The sequence below is a fragment of the Hyperolius riggenbachi genome, chromosome 6, assembly GCF_040937935.1.
Source record: "Hyperolius riggenbachi isolate aHypRig1 chromosome 6, aHypRig1.pri, whole genome shotgun sequence".
NCBI classification, from domain to species: domain Eukaryota; kingdom Metazoa; phylum Chordata; class Amphibia; order Anura; family Hyperoliidae; genus Hyperolius; species Hyperolius riggenbachi.
The window spans coordinates 365,456,052-365,479,639 of NC_090651.1; the positions used below are offsets into that span (position 1 = coordinate 365,456,052).

General features: G+C 45.3%; 1 protein-coding gene across 1 annotated transcript in view; it reads left to right on the plus strand.

Annotated features, from left to right (window-relative positions):
• The first annotated feature begins 2,016 nt into the window (after positions 1 to 2,016).
• The window catches only part of LOC137522275 (IgGFc-binding protein-like), a 199,013-nt gene continuing 177,441 nt past the window's right edge, over positions 2,017 to 23,588 (plus strand). The window contains exon 1 of the mRNA XM_068242304.1: positions 2,017 to 2,550. The gene's annotated coding sequence lies outside the window, so the exon portion shown is untranslated. The remainder of the gene's footprint in view (positions 2,551 to 23,588) is intronic.

Consider the following 23,588-nt stretch of genomic DNA (forward strand, 5'->3'; position numbering starts at 1 on the left):
GTGCTCATCCAGATTCCGGATATCCGGGTTAATCCGGATACCTGAACATTTTTACGCTATCCGGATTGGATTCTGGATTCCGCTATCTGCGGATATTTGGCCGCATAACCCGGGATATTGCGGATATCCAGATCCAAAATACTGTAACTAAGGAGATGACGTCCTGGAGCCAATCAGAGGGCTCCCAGCAGAAGCCCTAGCAACCAATCACAGAGGGAAACCCTGGCCAGCCCCACCTGACCTCATTGAGCCAATCAGAGGGTTCCCAGCCTAAACCCTGGCACCCAATCACAGAAAGGAACACTGGCCAGCCCTCTTGTATAATAAGGAGGGCTGCCATGATGAGATATATCGTCTTAGCTTGCTGAATGCTCGCTGAGAGACATGCTCAAGTGCTGGTGTCCTAGCAAGGGCTATACACAGTTATAAACCTAAAGCTGTTCAGTGATTAACCCCTTCACTACTATCACTACACTATTGTTAAATCATTAATTAGCTTGATTGATGTCATAGTGTGATAGTCAGAGTGTGTGCTCCAGTGCTGCTGGGCCTAGTAGCAAGGGCTGTATACAGTGATAAGCTGTTCAGTGATTAACCCCTTCACTAGCACTACACTATTGTTATATCATTAATTAGCTTGATTGATGTCGTTGTATGACAGTCAGTGTGTGCTGCAGGCAGCTGCTATGTGTCTGTGTGTGTGTGTGTGCTGTGCACAGACCAGGCCAGCTGCTGCCTGTTGGCCAGCTATTAGCCTTAGGTATAGGTAAGGTTACGGAAGGGATTAGGGGATAGGTGGATTGCTGTGTTATTGTGTAGTTAGTACTGTCGTACTGCGGTCAGTGTGCTAGTAGTTGTTAGAGTAGTAGTACTACTGTGTTCACTTTCTACAGAACTGCAGTGCTCTGAGCAGTGCCAGTGTGACAGTTAGTGTGCACTAGTGTCTTCTCCTCTGCTGCCTGACTGTTCCTTGGCACGTGTCATGTGGCACTTGCCACGCGTCACGTGTCACCTAGCTCTTGGCACGTGTCATGAGGCACTTAGCACGTGTCTCGTGGCACTTGGCACTTGCCACGTGGCACTTGCCACATGGCATTTGCCAAGTGACACATGGCAAGTGCCACGAGACATGTGCTAAGTGCCACGTGACACGTGCCAAGTGTCACGTGACACCTGTCAAGTGCCGAAAACCACGTGCCAAGTGACACGTGCCAAGTGACACATGCTAAGTGCCAATTGCCACGTCCGGCATGCTCCGCGCACAAGTTACACTGGCTGCTGCTGCATTGCCCTGCTCCTGCTGCCTGTGCAGCTTCCACCGCCAGGCCAGGGTGCCACAGGCCCACAGTCCCAGTTACTTTGGACACAATGTGGGCTGTCTGGAACCTAGGCCTAATGTTAATGTTTTTTTTTTTTGGGGGGGGGGGGGATTTGACGTCCCCACATCATCAATTAGTGTTCCCCTTTAAAAAATAATGATGCTATATGCCTCATTTACCCTAAAAAAAATTAAAGCACTTCCGTTTTTTCTAACCGGATATCCAAATCCACCCGGACAGCCCGGATAATGCATTCGGATTTCCAATTGTACATGGATATCTGAATGTTCAGATTCGGATATCCGATCCATATCTGGGTATCTGGGTATCCAGATCTGGATCAATTCGGATTTTAAAAGTGGTATCCGAGCACCACTGGTAGACATAAAAAGTATAACTCTGACTTAAAAAAGCAAGTGGCTTCTGCCAGCGCTAACTCTGTTGTATTGTGGTTGTTGTGAATTCTGCACAGATTACATTACCTTGGGTCAAAGCAACATGAGACAACTTTATATTGTAACCACCAAGAGGTATTGTGAAATGATTTTATTGAATGTTATGACTGCAATCCCGATTGAAGGTCTACTGATCATTATATGTATTACCATGTCCTCCCTCATTTTCAGTTTTGCCGTGCCCAGCTAACAGTCAGTATAAACTCTGTGGGAAAACCTGCCCTCCAACATGTAACGATGCTGCTATCAACGCTACAGGACTCTGTCCTGATGGATGTGTGGAGAGCTGTCAGTGCAATGAGGGATTTGTGTTGGATGGAGGGAAATGTATACCCAAAGCCAACTGTGGCTGCGTCTTTCAAGGAAAAGTTTATGCCCCGAATGAGAAATTTTGGGCAGACACAAAGTGTTTAACGCAGTGCACCTGCAACCCCGCCACCAACAATGTGGATTGTAAAGACACTCGCTGTAAGCCGACCGAGACCTGCTCAGTGTCCAAAGGCATCCAAGGCTGCTACCCCAACTCCTATGCAACGTGCACAGCAGCTGGAGATCCACATTACAACACCTTTGATGGTGTGCCATATGACTTCCAGGGCACATGTGTCTACCTGTTTACAGGACTCTGTAACAAGACTGCAGATCTTGTGGATTTTCAGGTGTATGTCCAAAATGAAAACAGAGGTAGTACGGTAGTTTCTTTCACTACTGAAGTCCGGGTGTCCATATACAACATCTCTGTAGTTATTAGTAGGAGACGGCCAGGCAAAATCCAGGTACGTTTTTTTAATGTTTTAAAATGATAAAAAAAACTTCACATTTCTAGTATTTGTGTAGAGCTTTTCTCCTGTCGGACTTTAACCTTTTTCTAGACCACAGGCTTTTACCCCCCTAAATACCAGGCCATTTTTTTCTAAAATGGGCCACTGCAGCTTTAAGGCCAAGCTGCAGGGCTGCACAACACAGCACACAAGTGACCCCTCTTTTCTCCCCACCAACAGAGCTCTCTGCTGGTGGGGTCTGATCGCTCCCCCAATGTTTATTTTTTTTGTAAATATTTATATCATTTATTTTTAAATAAATTTGTCTATTTTTTTTACTATTTTGTCCCCAGCCCTCCCTCCCCCCGCCAGGCAATCCCTGTGATCAGCTGTTATAGGCTCCAGCCTATGACAGCCGGTACCCCCTGAGCCTCTGGAGGGGACAGCCGTGTCACACTTGCTTATCTCTTTTGTTTACTGTATCAATTTCCTCTCACTCTTAACTGATGGCAAGTCTGCTCTAATCTGATGTCAGAGTGAGCCATGAGGGGAGAGGGGATTCCCTCACAGTGCATCTGTTAACCCCGTGTGTGTGAGAGAAAGTCCTGTGTCCTGTGTCTCTGACTGAAGTGTCTGAAGAGAGCAGAGGAAATGTAACTTACTATACATATTTGTAATTGTCTGTAAAACCTGACACCACAGCTTTTCATTTTTTTTGTTTGTTTTTTGTTTCAGAGAAAAGTACTCTGTAGTCTGATATGTAGTCAGGGGAAAAAGGCTAAACTAAGTGGTACTTACCGGGGGCTTCCTCCAGCTCCAAGCTCCCAGGACCTTCCTCACCGCAGCTCTGTCTGCAGCCGTTTGCTGCAGGTCCGTCCAGGGCCCCGGCGATGACGTCAGAGCGACCTCCAGGTCGCTCTGTACTGCGCCTGCGTGAGCGGTGCCGTCAATCACTGCCACGTGGGCCGGAGCGGACTGCGCAGATCTGAATGTTTATGCTGGGGGTGTTACCTAATACTGGGGGCACATCTTGCTATACGTTGGGGAAAGGGGACATACCTAATACTGTGAGCACATCTGACTACTATATTGGGGAGGGGCACTACCTTATACTGCATCATATCTAGTTATCTATACTGAGGGGGCCTTCCTAATACTGGAGCACATCTGGTTATCTATACTGAGGGGCCTTCCTAATACTGGAGCACATCTGGCTATTTATATTGAGGGGGCCTTCCTAATACTGGAGCACATCTGGCTATCTATATCGGGGAGGGGCACTACCTTATACTGCGTCATATCTGGTTATCTATATTGAGGGGGCCTTCCTAATACTGGAGCACATCTGGTTATCTATACTGAGGGGCCTTCCTAATACTGGAGCACATCTGGCTATCTATAAGGGGGCCTTCGTAATAGTGAGGGGTACATTTGGCTACTATACTGGGGATGGGGACTACCTTATACTACAGCACATCTAGCTATCTATACTGAGGGGATCTACTTAATACTGGGGGCATATCTGGCTATCTATTCTATACTGGGGAGGGGAGCTACTTTATACTGGGAGGTGGCTACATAATACTAGGAGCCCATATAGCTACCTATATAGGGGTGGGAACAATGTGAGGGGGTGCACCTTGGCATCTCTGCCTCTGTTGCTGGGGAACCTTGTCCCGGCACTACTTTCCACAATAGCACCATGTATGAGTTGTAACATAACAAATATTTGTGAGCAAGATGAAAGGACACTCCCAAAAGTAAAAGATAATGAATAAAAAAAAAAATGCTCCAGTACAGAAAGCTGATTTCACTAATTGGAACAAAGGGGTTGTCCTATTAATCTCACTCTTGAGTTTTCTCCAATGAGGTCACGTCAAGCTTTATCAATAAAATACATTCAAAGGCCCCACCAAGTAAGAAATCACAAAAAAAAAGTCTACCTACTTTTTTGTATTTTTTTAATTTCTAAGTTCTGTAAAGTTATTTTTTAGATAAGATGATAGAGTATCTCTTGGGAGAAAACTCAGGAGAAAGATTCATTAGATAAGGGCCAGCGAGAAGAAGAGGCCACAATCTCACTTATTGTTACCATGTTTATGATGAAAAACAGGTATTATCAGCTCATAGTAAAAACCTGTAACGTTTGCGGAATCGTTTCCGTGGTCAGCGCACAAGATGCGCGCTGACACGGCGGAAATCCTCCACAAGCGTATAATTAAGGTAGAACCCAGGTTAGGTGCTCCAGCTTACACTCCAAGAATACAGATCAGAAGGATCCACTGCCGCTACCGCTAGAGGCTAGTGCGATCCAAACAGAGGAACAGAAGGGGCTACCAGTAGCAACCGCTGCTCTGGTTAGCACCCCCAGACAGACAGACAGATTTCCTGTCGACCACCGCTGGTGACAGGACAATCGCAGCAAAGAGGCAACACAGATAAAACAGATAAAGCAATCTAACTGCACCAGAGGAGCTGCCTAGTGCAGTCCCAAGAATTACTCTAAGATAAACTTTAGCAAACAAACAGGGCTGATACTCTAGGAGAGTTCATCAGTAACAAACCTTGAAGGATGACCAGCAAAAGATTCTGGGAGAACCTGGCTTTTATACTGCCAGCCTTCAAAGGAGGCAGCTAGGCGATTTGCATAACAAATGTATGCAAATCCCTCAGCAGCAGAGCAGGTCTGAAACTTGCAATGAAAAGACAGGTCTCTCTTCCAGAGACCTGCAGCCCACAGACTAGAGGAATGGTCAAACAGCTGTCTGCCTGTGCAGCCAGCTGAGCAGATCATTACAAAACCATTAAAAAAAATGTTTACCATATTTGTAGATTAGAACAGCTGTCACAAAGTGATAAAACTGATCGTGCATACATAATTAACCACTTCACCACGGAGGGGGTTTACCCCCTGACCACCAGAGCAATTTTCACCTTTCAGCGCTCCTTCCATTCATTCGTCTATAACTTAATCATTACTTATCACAATTAAACGATCTATATCTTGTTTTTTCCACCACTAATTAGGCTTTCTTTAGGTGGGACATTATGCCAAGAATTATTTTATTCTAAATGTGTTTTAATGGGAAAATAGGAAAAATCTGGGAAAAAATTAATTATTTTTCAGTTTTCGGCCATTATAGTTTTTAATTAATGCATGCTACTGTAATTAAAAACCATGAAATGTTTTTGCCCTTTTGTCCCGGTTATAAAACTGTTATAAAATTGTCCCTATCACAATGTTTGGCGCCAATATTTCATTTTTTTCAGTTTTGCGTCCATCCCTAATTACAAGCCCATAGTTTATAAAGTAACAGTGTTGTACCCTCCTGACATAAATATTTAAAAAGTTCAGTCCCTAAGGATTTTCCCGTTCATTGATCTCCGGGCGAGCGGGCGGCGGCGTGTTTACTAGCGGCGGGCGGCGTGTTTACAAGCGGGAGCGCGGACAGAGGCGGGAGTGCGCAAAGTCCGGATTTCTCCATCCCTGGGGGTTAAAGGATGGAAAAAGGGACGGAGAAATTCGTACGGGCGGGGGAAAAGTGGTTAAATAATAATACATTATTATTATTATATTATTACTATTATTATTAAGCAGGTAGATTAAAAAGTATATATATATATATATATATATATATATATATATATATATACAGTGGTGTGGAAAACTATTTGCCCCCTTCCTGATTTCTTATTCTTTTGCATGTTTGTCACACTTAAATGTTTCTGCTCATCAAAAACCGTTAACCATTAGTTAAAGATAACATAATTGAACACAAAATGCAGTTTTAAATGATGGTTTTTATTATTTAGTGAGAAAAAAAACTCAAAACCTACATGGCTCTGTGTGAAAAAGAAATTGCTACCTGAACCTAATAACTGGTTGGGCCACCCTTAGCAGCAATAACTGCAATCAAGCATTTGCGATAACTTGCAACAAGTCTTTTCCAGCGCTCTGGAGGAATTTTGGCCCACTCATCTTTGCAGAATTGTTGTAATTCAGCTTTATTTGAGGGTTTTTTAGCATGAACTGCCCTTTTAAGGTCATGCCACAACATCTCAATAGGATTCAGGTCAGGGCTTTGACTAGGCCACTCCAAAGTCTTTATTATGTTTTTCTTCAGCCATTCAGAGGTGGATTTGCTGGTGTCTTTTGTATCATTGTCCTGCTGCAGCACCCAAGATCGCTTCAGCTTGAGTTGACGAACAGATGGCCGTACATTCTCCTTCAGGATTTTTTGGTAAACAGTATAATTTATGTTTCCATCTATCACAGCAAGCCTTCCAGGTCCCGAAGCAGCAAAACAACCCCAGACCATCACACTACCACCACCATATTTTACTGTTGGTATGATGTTCTTTTGCTGAAATGCTGTGTTACTTCTACGACAGATTTAACAGGACACACACCTTCTAAAAAGTTCAACTTTTGTCTCGGCGGTCCACAAGGTATTTTCCCACAAGTCTTGGCAATCATTGAGATTTTTTTTAGCAAAATTGAGACGAGCCTTAATGTTCTTTTTGCTTAAAAGTGTTTTGCGCCTTGGATATCTGCCATGCAGACCGTTCTCGCCCAGTCTCTTTCTTATGGTGGAGTTGTGAACACTGACCTTAATTGAGGCAAGTGAGGCCTGCAGTTCTTTAGATGTTGTCCTGGGGCCTTTTGTGGCCTCTCGGATGAGTTTTCTATGCGCTCTTGGGGTAATTTTGGTCGGTCAGCCACTCCTGGGAAGGTTCATCACTGTTCCATGTTTTTGCCATTTGTGGATAATGGCTCTCACTGTGGTTCGCTGGAGTCCCAAAGCTTTAGAAATGGCTTTATAACCTTTACCAGACTGATAGATCTCAGTTACAGTACTTTTGTTCTCATTTGTTCCTGAATTTCTTTGGATCTTGGCATGATGTCTAGCTTTTGAGGTGCTTTTGGTGATTTCTTGATTGAAACAGGTGTGGCAGTAATCAGGCCTGGGAGTGACTACAGAAATGGAACTCAGGTGGGATAAACCACAGTTAAGTTATTTTTTAACAAGGGGGGGGGGGGGGGGGCAATCACTTTTTCACACAGGGCCATGTAGGTTTTGAGGTTTTTTTCCTCACTAAATAATAAAAACCATCATTTAAAACTGCATTTTGTGTTCAATTATGTTATCTTTGACTAATAGTTAACGGTTTTTGATGAGCAGAAACATTTAAGTGTGACAAACATGCAAAAGAATAAGAAATCAGGAAGGGGGCAAATAGTTTTTCACACCACTGTATACATATATATATATATATATATATATATATATATATATATACAGTGGCTTGCAAAAGTATTCGGACCCCTTGAAGTTTTCCACATTTTGTCACATTACTGCCACAAACATGAATTAATTTTATTGGAATTACACGTGAAAGACCAATACAAAGTGGTGTACACGTGAGAAGTGGAACGAAATTAATATATGATTCCAAACATTTTTTACAAATAAATAACTGCAAAGTGGGGTGTGCGTAATTATTCAGCCCCCATTGGTCTGGGTGCAGTCAGTTGCCAATAGATATTGCCTGATGAGTGCTAATGACTAAATAGAGTGCACCTGTGTGTAATCTAATGTCAGCACAAATACAGCTGCTCTGTAATGGCCTCAGAGGTTGTCTAAGAGAATATTGGGAGCAACAACACCATGAAGTCCAAAGAACCCACCAGACAGGTCAGGAATAAAGTTATTGAGAAATTTAAAGCCGGCTTAGGCTACAAAAAATTTCCAAAGCCTTGAACATCCCACAGAGTACAACTGTAAACCTACCAAAACAAGGGCGTCCACCTAAACTCACAGGCCGGACAAGTAGAACGCTGATCAGAAATGCAGTCAAGAGGCCCATGGTGACTCTGGACAAGCTGCAGAGATCTACAGCTCAGGTGGGGGAATCTGTCCATAGGACAACTATTAGTCATGCACTGCACAAAGTTGGCCTTTATGGAAGAGTGGCAAGAAGAAAGCCATTGTTAACAGAAAATCATAAGAATTCCTATTTGCAGTTTGCCACAAGCCATGTGGGGGACACAGCAAACATGTGGAAGAAGGTGCTCTGGTCAGATGAGACCAAAATGGAACTTTTTGGCCAAAATGCAAAACACCATGTGTGGCGGAAAACTAACACTGCACATCACTCTGAACACACTATCCCCACTGTCAAATATGGTGGTGGCAGCATCATGCTCTGGGGGTGCTTCTCTTCAGCAGGAACAGGGAAGCTGGTCAGAGTTGATGGGAAGATGGATGGAGCCAAATACAGGGCAAACTTGGAAGAAAACCTCTTGGGAGTCTGCAAAAGACTTGAGACTGGGGCTGAGGTTCACCTTCCAGCAGGACAACGATCCTAAACATAAAGCCAGGGAAACAATGGAATGGTTTAAAACAAAACATATCTATGTGTTAGAATGGCCTAGTCAAAGTCCAGATCTAAATCCATTCGAGAATCTGTGGCAAGATCTGAAAACTGCTGTTCACAAATTCTGTCCATCTAATCTGACTGAGCTGGAGCTGTTTTGAAAAGAAGAATGGGCAAGGATTTCAGTCCCTAGATGTACAAAGCTGGTAGAGACATACCCTAAAAGACTGGCAGTTCTAATTGCGGCAAAAGGTGGTTCTACAAAGTATCGACTCAGGGGGCTGAATATTTACGCACACCCCACTTTGCAGTTATTGATTTGTAAAAAATAATCATGTATGATTTTCGTTCCACTTCTCACATGTACACCACTTTGTATTGGTCTTTCACGTGGAATTCCCAAAAAAATTGATTCATGTTATATATACATATATATGTATATATTTATATTTATTTATACAGTATATATATATATATATATATATATATATATATATATATATATATATATATATATATATATATATATACTAGCTGATTGCCCGGCGTTGCCCGGGTATGTTTTTGGCTAGTGTTGGCTCCGCCCACTTTTTCTAACCCTAACACACAATTACTCAATGACCAAGTTTGTGAGCTTTGCGGTCTTTGGAAACAATAATTTGCATTGAAATGAAAAAAATCTGATTGGCTGTTTGTGGCTCCACCCCTTTTCTGAATTTGAACCCCAGTCACCCAATGACCAACTGTAGCAGGTTTGAGGCCTGTGCCATTAACAGTGCAAGAATGGCAGCAATTAAATATTCCCCTTGAGAAGCAATAGGTGAAGTTTGATTCACTTTTGTAGGCTCCACCCACTTTTCTGAATATTTAACCCAGTCACCCAGTGACCAACTGTGCAAAGTTTGAGAACCCTACCATTAACAGTGTAAGTATGGCTGCAGTTTACATTTTCCCAGTGAAATTTGCATTTGTCTCCACCCACTAATGACGTGGAACTGCCTGTGTATGTATTTGACCGGTTTTGGCTCCGCCCACTTTTTCTAACCCTAATGCACGAACACTCAATGACCAAGTTTGTGAACTTCGGGGTCTTTGGCATCAATAATTTGTATATTCCCATAGAAATTAAACAAATCAGATTGGCTGTCTGTGGCTGCACTCCTCTCCAACATTTGAACCCCAGTCACCCAATGACCAACTATAGCAGGTTTGAGGCATCTGCTACAGCCCCGTTTCTATGGGTGTGTGATACGTGCAATCGCCCGGGGTGCTTTATTGTGCGGCAGGAGGTGGGGCGCCGGAGCGGGGGAACGGACATAATAGTTATAACTCACCTTCTTCATCCGTTCCCCGCAGTTTCAATATCTTTCCTCTCCCGGCGTCCGTCGCCTGGTAACAGCGCCCCCTGTGATGACATACCGCATGTCATCACAGGAAGCACTGTGACTAATGAGATAGATGCCGGGAAAGGAAGGACATTGAAGCAGCGCGGGTTCGGCGGAAGCAGGTGAGTTATTACTATTATGTTCGCTCCCCCCGCTCCTGCGCCCAACTCATACCGCCCATACCAACTAACCTAAACTGTGGGAACCTACCTAACTAACCTAAACTGCAGGAACCTACCTATTTATCCTACACTGCAGGAACCTACCTACCTAACTAACCTATACTGCGGGAACCTACCTAACTAACCTATACTGCGGGAACCTACCTAACTAACCTATACTGCGGGAACCTACCTAACTAACCTATACTGCGGGAACCTACCTAACTAACCTATACTGCGGGAACCTACCTAGCCAAGCTATACTGTAGGAACCTACCTAACTATCCTATACTGCGGGAACCTACCTAACTAACCTATACTGCGGGAACCTACCTAACTAACCTATACTGTGGGAACCTACCTAGCCAAGCTATACTGTGGGAACCTACCTAACTATCCTATACTGCGGGAACTTAGCTAACTAACCTATACTGCGGGAACCTACCTAACTAACCTATACTGCGGGAACCTACCTAGCCAAGCTATACTGCGGGAACCTACCTAACTATCCTAAACTGCAGGAACCTACCTATCTAACCCATACTGGGGGGACCTACCTATCTAACCTATACTGGGGGAACCTACCTATTGAACCTATACTGGGGGAACCTACCGATCTAACCCATACTGGGGGAACCTACCTATCGAACCTATACTGCGGGAACCTACCTATCTAACCTATACTGCGGGCACCTACCTATCTAAACTATACTGGGGGCACCTACCTATCTAACCCACACTGGTGGCAACTATACGGGCTACCCTATACTGGAGGCACCAACGTAGATAACCTATAAAGCAGGCACCTACCTATCTAACCTACACTGGGGGCAACTATGCAGGCTACCCTATACTGGAGGCACCTACGTAGCTAACCTGTTCAACCTGTACTGCGGGCACCTATGCCTGGCTCCATGGGGGTGGGGTGGGGGGCGATTTTTACACCCTCGCCCTGGGTGAAATTTAGCCTAGAAACTGCTCTGATCTGCTAATACCAGTGTAAAAATGGCAGCAATTTAAATATTCCTTTTGAAAATCAACAGGTGAATTTTGACTATTTTGGCTATTATAGGCTCCACCCACTTCCCTGAATATTAATCTCAGTCACCCAGTGACCATCTTGGCAAAGTTTGAGATCCCTGCCATTAACAGTGAAGAAGGGCTGCAGTTTACATTTTCCCATTGAAATTTGTTTTTGGCTCCGCCCACTTTTTGTAAACTGGACACACAGTCACTCAATGACCATGTTTGTGAGCTTTGGGTCCTTGGCATCAATAATTTGTATTTTCCCAGTGAAATGAAACATCTGATTGGCTGTTTGTGGCTCTATCACAGGCATGGGCAAACTTGGCCCTCCAGCTGTTAAGGAACTACAAATCCCACAATGCATTTGCCTTTATGAGTCATGACTGTGGCTGTCAGACTCCTGCAATGCATTGTGGGACTTGTAGTTCCTCAACAGCTGGAGGGCCAAGTTTGCCCATGCCTCCTCTATCCCCTTTTCTGAATTTGAACCCCAGTGACCCAATGATCAACTGTACCAGGTTTGAGGCTTGTGCCATTAACAGTGCAAGAATGGCAGCAATGTAAATATTCCCCTTGAAAATCAAAAGATGAATTTTGATTGGCTGCTGTACACTCCACCCACTTTCCTAAATATTAATCCTAGTCACCCAGTGGCCAACTGTGTCAAGTTTGAGAACCCTGCCAATAACAGAATGGCTGAAATCAATCTAACAAATCTGATTGGCTGTTTGTGGCTCCACCGCCTTTAGTGAATTTGGTCCCCAGTCACCCAATTACTGACTGTATCAGGTTTGAGGCCTCTGCCATTAACAGTGTAAGAATGGTAGCAATGTAAATATTCCCCATGAAAATCAATAGCTGAATTTTGATTGGCTGTTGTAGGCTCCACCCACATTTCTGAATAATAATCCCAGGCACCCAGTGGCCAATTGTATCAAGTTTGGGAACCCTGCCATGTAAAAAATTAAGTTTCTGGCACCGCCCACTTTTTGTAACCTTGACATATAGTCACTCAATTACCAAGTTTATCAGCTTTGGGATCCTTGGTATCAATACTTTGTATATCTGATTGGCTGTTTGTGGCTCCGCCCCTTTCTGAATTTGAACCCCAGTCACCCAGTGCCCAGCTGTACCAGGTTTGAGGCATCTGCTATTAACAGTATAAGAATGGTTGAAGTTTAAATATTCCCTTTGACAATCAAAAGTTGAATTTTGATTGGCTGTTGTAGGCTCTACCCACTTCCCAAAATCTTAATCACATTCACTCAATGACCAACTGTGCAAAGTTTGACAACCCTGCCATTAACAGTGTAAGAATGGCTGCAGTTTATATTTTCCCAGTAAAATGTGTTTTTGGCTCCACCCACTTTGTGTAACCTTGTCACACAGTCACTCAATGACCAATTTTGTGAGCTTTCAGGTTCCCGGCATCAAAATTGTGTGAATGGAAGCAGTTTATCCAGCAAAGAAATCTGATTGGCTGTTTGTGGCCCCGCCCCTTTAGTGAATTTGGACCCCAGTCACCTAATGACTGACTGCAGCAAGTCTGAAGCCTCTGCCATAAACAGTGTAAGAATGGCAGCAGTTTAAATATTCCCCTTTAAACGCAATAGGTGAATTTTGATTGGCTGTTGTAGGCTCCACCCACTTTCCAAAATCTTAATCTTATTCACCCAGTGGCGAAGTGTGGCAAGTTTGAGAACCCTGCGATTAACAGTGTAAGAATGGCTGCATTTTTTCCCATTTAAAAGGAATGGCTGAATTTTGATTGGCTGTTTTATGCTCCACCCGCTTTTCCTGGATTTGTAACCTCGGTCACCAAGTGACCAACTGTGCCAAGTGTGGGGACTCTGGCTTGATTACTGTGAGAATGGCAGCCTTTTACATTTTTTCCATTGACTTGAATGGGTGGAATCTGATTTGCTGTTTGTAGCTCCGCCCAGGTGGGCAGGGGGGCCGCGAGACCCCCAGAACCTATCATCCCAGGTAGTAAGGAACCTGTATACCAAGTTTCGTTCAAATCGGTCAAGGGGTTTTCGAGTGATCGCGGCACATACACACACACACACACACATACACACACACACACACACACACACACATACATCCGATTTTATATATATAGATTACTGAGCTGAGGACCCTCAAGGGGGTGGTGCTCAAATTTGATAAAGGGGTCTGTTCTGGTAGTAGGGAAGGGATCTACCTAATAGCAGAGCACACCTGTCTCTCTATACAGTAGTGATTATCGTAATCTGCTAATTACGATTACGTGAAATTACGCATACTTTGCAATTACACATACATGTAATTACAAATTCATTATACAATTGACTTAGTATAATCAGTCATAATTACAAAATTAATTTACGCAGTTTATGTGTAATTTTGTGCCGATTTTGGCAGTAAATAGCAAAGCCCCCGTACATGCTATTGGCACCAAAATTGCTACATATATTAAGGAGAATAGTGGGTACAAGTCAAAAAGAAAATTTCATAAAGACCTTGTAGTTTTTGAGAAAATCAATTTTAAAATTGTAAAGAAAAATTTTAAAGTTTTTAAACCCAGAAAAATGACAGTTTAAAAACCATTTTTTTTGTATTTTAAAAATCGATTTTCTCAAAAACTACAAGGTCTTTTTGAACAATTCTTTTTGTAAATTGTACCTACTATTCTTCTTAACATATGTAGCAATTTTGGTAGCAGTAGAATGTATGGGGGCTTTGCTATTCATCGCCAAATTTAGCACAAAATTACGCATAAATATCATGCATAATTACGAAACAGAAAAATTTACTACAAAATTGATTCCCCCAAAATTTTGTATTACGATGTGTAATTGCGTATTACGATGCGTAATTACGCATGTTCGTAATTTCTGATCATCACTACTATATAGGTGTGCAAGCTTATGACCCACACTTACTGGGAGTTCAATGATCCTTACGCTTCTGGCTTCCTTCTTCTGACTTTTCTCTCTTTCAGGTGAATGGAATTTTGTATAACCTTCCAATGGTTATTAATCAAGGTACAGATATTGTGTCCATCTTCCGATCAAGCGACAGGGCTATCCTTGAAACAATTTTTGGCCTTAGAGTGTCTTACAATTGGGACAGTCGTATTGTTGTCACAGTTCCGAGCACATATGCTGGACAACTTTGTGGTCTATGCGGCAAATATGATGGCAATAAAACAAATGAGTTTGTCACCAAGGATAACAAAGTAGCTGCCAATCCAACCATATTTGGAAAAAGCTGGAATGTGCAACTCATACCTGGTTGCTCTGAAGAAGATAAGCTCACCTGCCCTAAAAGAGCAGAGCTGGAACAAAACTATCGTAATAGTAAAACTGGTTGTGGTATCATAGTAGATAAGACTGGACCTTTCCGTGAATGTCAGACTGTGGTGGATCCAGAGAGTCGCTTTAAGGACTGTGTGTTTGATGTTTGTATCTTCGGAGAAAAAGATGACATTCTGTGCAAAGCTATATCAAGCTATGCTTTGTCTTGTCAAGAAGCTGGCGCTGGCATTTACCCATGGCGGACAGACACCTTCTGTGGTATGTTGATGACAGGAGCATTCCTAGGCAACACCAATCATTTGACCATACATAAAGGGAACCGGAGGTGTGAGACATATGGAGGCTTTTGTACATTGCACGTTACTTGGCTGTCCTAACGACACAGCGGACCATATGCAAATTCACCTTTTCTCCTGAGTTTTCTCCTAGGAGATAATTTTTCATCTTTGATTTAAAATAATTTTTTGGCACTTTACAATGAAAAAGCTACCAAAAAGCAGGTGAAAAAGTGCTGTCAAAATTATTTTGAGTCTATGCTTATTGGTGGTTTACAGGGCATCGCAAAAATATCACTTAGGAGAAAACTCAGGTGGAAAAAGTAAATTGCATATAGCCCACTGCCTTATTGCTCCAGGGGCGTAGATATTCTTCTATGCAAGTTAAAGGACCTCTGTCGCAAAAATCTTTACATTTAAAATATATGTTAACATATACAAATAAGAAGTACGTTTCTTCCAGAGTAAAATGAGCCTTAAATGACTTTTCTCCTATGTTGCTGTCACTTACAGTAGGTAGTAGAAATCTGACAAAACCGACAGATTTTGGACTAGCCCATCTCTTCATAGGGGGTTCACAGGGATTTCTTTATTTTCCAAATGCACTTAGTGAATGGCAGTTGCAACTGCCAAAAAAAGTGTATGGTGAGTACAGAGGCTGGACAGCAGGCACGTGCAGAGGGGGGTGCTCTGGGTGCTCAAGCACCCCCCTGTGACCAATTACCCTAGGCCCCTTCTCTCTATTGGCAGTCCGTATAAATTAGTAATGTTCAGGCCACCCATTCCTGTCCCTCATTAGTACACATGCACCCTTAGAAAATGTTCACATTTGAGCTAAGGCACCGAGTGCCAGCCCCTCTTCTTTAGCCAGCAAGGAATTCTAGATCTTGATTGGTACTGCACGGAAGTCCAGCCTTCCCCTTCTCCTCATTTACAGCCCTAGATTTGTTGCACCGTGAGCTCTCTCTGAAACTATATATCTCCTTGCTTCACGTGTGGCAGCCTAGCGATTCTGTTCTCTGTTGGAGTCAAGTGATCTGAAGTGCAGGAAGAGGCTCAGTACAGCAGGTATAGGAATTCACACAGCAGCCTACATCATCCTGAACCATGCATGCTGTGCCCCGAACCCCCTCCTCCTCTCTCCCCTCACTGGAGTCTGCGTGAATGTTTTATAAGTAGAAGTTACTTACAGCGTGCTTGTGAGTAGTGTTGGGCGAACAGTGTTCGCCACTGTTCGGGTTCTGCAGAACATCACCCTGTTCGGGTGATGTTCGAGTTCGGCCGAACACCTGACGGTGCTCGGCCAAACCGTTCGGCCAGATGGCCGAACTAAGAGCGCATGGCCGAACGTTCCCCGAACGTTCGGCTAGCGCTGTGATTGGCCGAACGGGTCACGTGGTTCGGGCCCGAACGCGCTCTGATTGGCCGAACGGTCACGTGGTTCGGGTAAATAAATACCCGAACCACGTCATATCTCCGCCATTTCTCTGTGGGTTTAGCTTTGGGTAGGCAGGCAGGGTAGTTCGCTCTCCAGCCACGCTAGCCAGGGTCCCCCCCAGTCATTGTGTGTCGCTGCTGGGAACAGTAGTACACCGCTCGCTCAGCCACACTATATATATAGCATTGTTTACTGCCACTGTGTACCTCGCTCAGCCACGCTATATATAGCATTGTGTTTTCTGACACTCTGTGTACACGGCTTAGCCTGGCTATATAGCATTGTGTGTACTGCCACTGTGCACCTCGCTCAGCCACGCTATATATAGCATTGTGTTTTCTGACACTCTGTGTACACGGCTTAGCCTGACTATATAGCATTGTGTGTACTGCCACTGTGCACCTCGCTCAGCCACGCTATATATAGCATTGTGTTTACTGCCACTCTGTGTACACCGCTCAGCCAGACTATATACCATTGTTTACTGACACTCTGTGTACACCGCTCAGCCAGACTATATACCATTGTTTACTGAAACTCTGTGTACACGGCTCAGCCTGACTGTATAGCATTGTGTGTACTGCCACTGTGCACCTCGCTCAGCCACGCTATATATAGAATTGTGTTTTCTTGACACTCTGTGTACACGGCTTAGCCTGACTATATAGCATTGTGTGTACTGCCACTGTGCACCTCGCTCAGCCACGCTATATATAGCATTGTGTTTACTGCCACTCTGTGTACACCGCTCAGCCAGACTATATACCATTGTTTACTGACACTCTGTGTACACCGCTCAGCCAGACTATATACCATTGTTTACTGACACTCTGTGTACACGGCTCAGCCTGACTATATAGCATTGTGTGTACTGCCACTGTGTACCTCGCTCAGCCACGCTATATATAGCATTGTTTACTGACACTCTGTGTACACGGGTCAGCCAGACTATATAGCATTGTGTGTACTGCCACTCTGTGTACACGGCTCAGCCAGACTATATATCATTGTGTGTACTGCCACTCTGTGTACACCACTCAGCCAGACTATATAGCATTGTGTGTACTGCCACTCTGTGTACACCGCTCAGCCAGACTTTATAGCATTGTGTGTACTGCCACTCTGTGTACACCGCTCAGCCAGACTATATATCATTGTGTGTACTGCCACTCTGTGTACACCGCTCAGCCAGACTATATACCATTGTTTACTGACACTGTGTGTACACCGCTCAGCCAGACTATATAGCATTGTGTGTACTGCCACTGTATACCTCGCTCAGCCACACTATATATAGCATTGTTTACTGACACTCTGTGTACACGGCTCAGCCAGACTATATAGCATTGTGTGTACTGCCACTCTGTGTACACCGCTCAGCCAGACTATAGAGCATTGTGTTTACTTCCACTCTGTGTCTGCTGGGCCTGGGAACAGTAGTACACCACTCACCTGCCACTGTATAGCATTGTGCTCTGTGTCGCTGCTGGGAATAGTGGTACACCGCTCACCCGCCACTGTATAGCATTGTGCTCTGTGTTGCTGCTGGGAATAGTGGTACTGTATAGCATTTCTGTACTGCCACTGTACTGCTGCCAGTCAGCGTGTACTGTAAGGATAAGTGAAATGAGGAAGAAATCCGGTGAAAGAGGAAGGGGTAGGGGAAGAGGTGTTTCCCCTGACGGTTCACGTACAGGCCACAGGGGAGCACCCAAGAAAACCCACTCAATACCGCCCATGTTGTCCAGGACAACAACCCTCACAGATCCAAAAGAACAGGACCAGATAATTACTTGGATGACCTCTCAAGCGTCCAGCAGTGGGTTAAGCAGCACCAGCACATCACGCACGAGGTCCGAGTCCTCAGCCAGTTACAAGGAGCCAGTGGGCACAAAGCTGACACAACCGGCAGCGACACCACGCACACAACTGCCAGATAACCAGTCCGATGAATTACCTCAGGACACAATGGGGTATTCGCAGGAGCTATTCCCAGCCCAACAAACTTCCACCTTTCAAAGGTCAATGGAGGAACAGCCAGAAATGTTGTGCCCGGATTCACAACCATTAACTGTGGGAAATGCACCGCGCACTGAAATACAAGGCGAGTCCGAGGAGGACTCGGAAACCCAAATCGCAGAGCAAGTTGGGCAGGAGGGGTTGCAATTGCAGGAGGTCGGCCAACAAGATCTGGAAGACGACGTTGGAGTGAGCTGCGCAGAGGTTGTTCTGGGGAGCTCTACTCCATGGCGGCGGCCCCCCACAATGACATATGACGAGTTTGAGGAGATGGAAGAGGAGGGTATGGACAATGTGGACATAGACCCAGATTTTGTTTCTGAACGAGAACATCGCCGTCGTAGCAGCAGCACAGATGAGTCTGTTGAAGAACCCACTGCTGCATGAGTTCGCCTTGTGCCACAAGGTAGGCGGCGCGCAATTTCAGGCACCACAAGCGTGGAAGTTCAAGTGAGAGGCAAAAGAGGAGCAAACAGAAATCGCCAGCAAGGAGGCAGGTGCTCCAAAGTCTGGGCTTTCTTTGAAGACTGCACTGAGGATGTTACCATGGCGATTTGCAAGGTGTTCAAGACCCGCCTGAGCAGGGGGAAAAGTATTAACAACCTATCCACCACCAGCATGAGCCGCCACATGCTATCCAAACATCCCACTCTGTGGGCAAACGCGGCAGGACAGGGTACCAGCAACACTGCCTCCCTTGGGTTCACCAGACTCACCACCAGACCTGCCCCAGCAGCAGCAGTAGCCCAGCCATTGCGTGGTTCACAACATTCACAAACATCAGACGACGCTGACACTGTCACTTTCCGGAGTAGTGCTCTTGAGGTCTCCCAGTGTTCATCAAACACAACAACCAACAGCCCTTCCGTGTGCAGTGCTACGGTTCAGTTGTCTGTGTCGGAGATGTTTGAGCGCAAGAGGAAATTGCCAGCAAATGACCCCCGGGCCGTAGCAGTAACAGCCAGCATAGCCAAGCTTCTGGCCTGCGAAATGCTGCCATATCGAGTGGTGGAGACAAACAGCTTCAAGGGCATGATGTCAGTGGCCATCCCACGTTACGTGGTTCCCAGCCGCTACCACTTTGCGCGCTCTGCAGTGCCTGAGTTGCATGAGCACGTGGTCAGCAAAATAACCCGAAGCTTGAAGAATGCCGTTGCCTGCAAGGTTCACCTCACCACTGACACTTGGACGAGTGCGTTCGGACAGGGTCGATACATCTCCCTTACCGCGCACTGGGTGAACCTTGTGGAGCCTGGCAGTGATTCCTCACCTGCTACGGCGCGGGTGTTGCCCACGCCGCAAACAGCTGCACCGCCGTCCCTCCCACTGGATAACAACAGCAGCACCTACCTCTCTGACTCCTTCTCCTCCAACGCATCTCAAAGCTGTACCTCATCCGGAAATGCTAACCCAGCAGCAGTAGGATCGTGGAAGCAGTGCAGCACAGCTGTTGGCATGCGTCAGCAAGCGTTGCTGAAGCTGATCTGCCTTGGGGATAAGCAGCACACAGGGGAGGAAATTTGGAAGGGAATAAAGGAACAGACGGATTTGTGGCTGGCACCGCTGGACCTGAAACCGGGCATGGTTGTGTGTGATAATGGGAGTAATCTCATTCGCGCTTTAAGGTTGGCTAAGCTGACATACATCCCTTGCCTGGCGCACGTGATGAACCTAGTAGTTCAGCGGTTCCTGAGGACATACCCAGGCGTGGCCGATCTTCTGTTGAAGGTGCGTCGAGTGGCCAAACATTGTAGAAATTCCAGTACTGCTTCGGGGGCACTCGCCAAGATGCAGGAGCGCTTCAATCTCCCCCACCATCGCTTGCTGTGTGATGTCCCTACGCGCTGGAATTCTACGCTGCACATGCTAGCACGCTTTTGTGAGCAGAAGAGTGCAGTGGTCCAGTACATGACGGCGCAGTACCGAGGCGCATCCGGACAGCTGCCAAGCTTCTGTGGATCCGATTGGGCCAACATGTTGGACCTCTGCCAAGTCCTCCAAAATTTTGAGCAATCCACGTTGCTTGTGAGCAGTGACAACTCTTCAGTCAGCATTACCATACCACTGCTGTGATAACTGAAGAGGTCAATGTTGAAAATCAAGGAAACAGCTGTCATGATGCAACTGGGGGAATCTGAAGGAGAAAACGATCAGCGTGATGGTACCAACATCAGGCCATCCGCCTCAGGGAACGCTGGCCCCAGCAGCTATGACGAAGAAGAGGAGGAGGAACAGCTGGAGTTGGAGCAGGAATTTCATGCCACCACTGACGAGGGCCAGAGCGGTGCACGTTGGACTTCCACAATTCAGCGCGAATGGTCAGCAGAAGCAGACCAGGAGGAAGGTGACGACTATGATGCATCACAACAACTATCACAACGCTCACAAGAGGATGATGAGGATTCTGGTAGGACTCTGGCACACATGGCTCAATTCATGCTAGACTGCATTGAACGCGACCCACGCATTGTGCGCATTCTGGACAACACCAATTACTGGGTTTATACCCTTCTGGATCCACGGTACAAACACAATGTTCCAAAACTGCTTGAAGAAAGAGTCAGACAGGTCAAAATGGAAGAATACCAGCAGGCCCTTGTGGAGACTTTAGAGAGGAGATTGACATCCTCCCCCTCCTCTAGCCAGTTGTACGACGACAGACTGACTTCCGCAAACCCAGGACGACCAGGAGGGCAGCAAACAACGCAAGCCGCAGCTAGTGCCCAAAAGGGAATGGTATCGGCAGTGTCCTTGGAGTGGGAACATTTTCCGACACCCATGCAGCAGCAGCCCACTGAACAGCAAGCGTGCAGATCCACCTCCAACACCGATCGCCTGGAGAAGATGGTCAAGGACTACATGTCAGATGACGTAGCTGTGTCGAACAATCCATCTGCACCCTTCAACTATTGGGTATCGAAGCTAGACACCTGGCACGAACTGGCAATGTACGCAATAGAGGTGCTGGCTTGCCCGGCAGCCAGCGTTATGTCGGAACGCTGTTTCAGTGCTGCCGGAGGCATCGTCACAGATCGGCGTATCCGCCTCTCCACAGAAAATGCAGACCGTCTGTCTCAAATTAAAATGAATCAATCCTGGATTGGAAATGACTACGCAACACTCCAGGACCCCAACCAAGTAACATGACCAATGAACATCTGGGATGGTGTAGCGTTTCCGGTCCCTGTTTATTGAACCTCTCATCTGTATTACATTTATGACTGCATGGCGGCAAAAAGCATTGCTGCTATATCCGCACGCTTTTTGTCCTCATGCAAGGCCTGGGTTGTTGTGTCTCAAAAAGCATGGCCTTCTCCTCCTGCGCCTGCTCCTGTTCCATCACGTGTGCTGCTGCTGCTGCTGGGTTAGCATTGCCGGTCCCTGTTTATGGAACCTCTTATCTTTATTACATTTATGACTGCATGGCGGTACAAAGCATGCTCTCCGCACGCTTCTTGTCCTCATGCAAGGCCTGGGTTGTTGTGTCTCACAAAGCGTGGCCTTCTCCTCCTGCGCCTCCTCCTGTTCCATCACGTGTGCTGCTGCTGGGTTAGCGTTACCGGTCCCTTTTCCTGGAACCTCTTATATGTATTACATTTATGACTGCATGCCGACAAAAAGCATGTTACCTGTGCAAAGAAAACAGACATTTCCCGCATTTAAAAGACAGTTTTCCCTTTGAAACTTTAAAATCGATTTTCTCAAAAACTATAAGCTCTTTTTGCTAAATTTTTTTTCCTCTTGTACCCACTCCCAAGGTGCACATACCCTGTACATTTGGGGTATGTAGCATGTAAGGAGGCTTTACAAAGCACAAAAGTTCGGGTCCCCATTGACTTCCATTATGTTCGGAGTTCGGGTCGAACACCCGAACATCGCGGCCATGTTCGGCCTGTTCGGCCCGAACCCGAACATCTAGATGTTCGCCCAACACTACTTGTGAGTTGACAACTTGTTGCAGTACAGAAGGTGGAGGCTCCTGGCTGCTGGGAGAGGAGATGCTACTGGGACAGATCACACATGATTCATGCAGGGAAGAGAGCCTGCTAATGTGAGCCTGATGTCCCTCTGACTAGCCTTGACCTGGGGTCAATCAACTCTCCAGCCACTTGTTTTCGCATTCTTAACCCTTAAAGCGGACCCAAACCAAACATTTTTTTAATTAAAAATATTTAGTTGCACCACTCTGACACATACAAAGATAAATAAACACTCCTTCAAACCTATGATCATTTCAGTGCATGCTTTTCACCCTTCTCTTTTCATAACTAGGGTTATACTGGGGGCAGCCATTAGCAATTCCTCCATTGCCAGACACCATCTACTCCACCAGTTTGCCGGAAAAATCCCGGCAATTTGAAAAGGAAGGGAGGGGTTCCTCCAATAAATGTAAAATATTTTATATTTGTCATCACGCAGCTGAAAAAAGGCTGCTATTTATTATTATGATTTAGAAAATAGATTTTATTTCTGAAATCTTGTATTTTTAATTTGGGTCCACTTTAAGAGGCAAATACTAACTATGCCTCTGGAAACATGGGCCAGCAAGTCCTGTCAGAGCATGCTGAGATTTGCAGTTCCTGAGAGTACAGTTAATATTTAGAACTGAATGAGCTGCAACTCCTCAGGATGATCTGACAGGGCATGCTGAGGATCATGGTTCCACAGAGGCTCCATTTGTCATAGGTTTGAGGGCAACAACCAATGCTACTTGTAGCAGAAAACAAGACAAACTTCCCATCCAACACTACCTAGGTGTCTAAAGGCTGATAAACACAATGTAATTATCAGAAGCAGTTTGGAAATGATCAAACAATCAGTCTTTCTGACATGAAAAGTGCTGCAAGAGCTGTCAGCGCTATGTAAATAATAATACTATGGGAGGACATTAGACAATGATTATGCAATCCACCCAACTTTTAGAGATGAGAAAGAGGGACATTTAAGCCACACCCCAGCCACAACCCTGCCACACCCCTGGCCACGCCCCCACCACAACCCTAGTCACACACACCATAAAGATTGCATAAGAAAAATATGTTGTTTTATAGCTCAAACAACACTGGTTC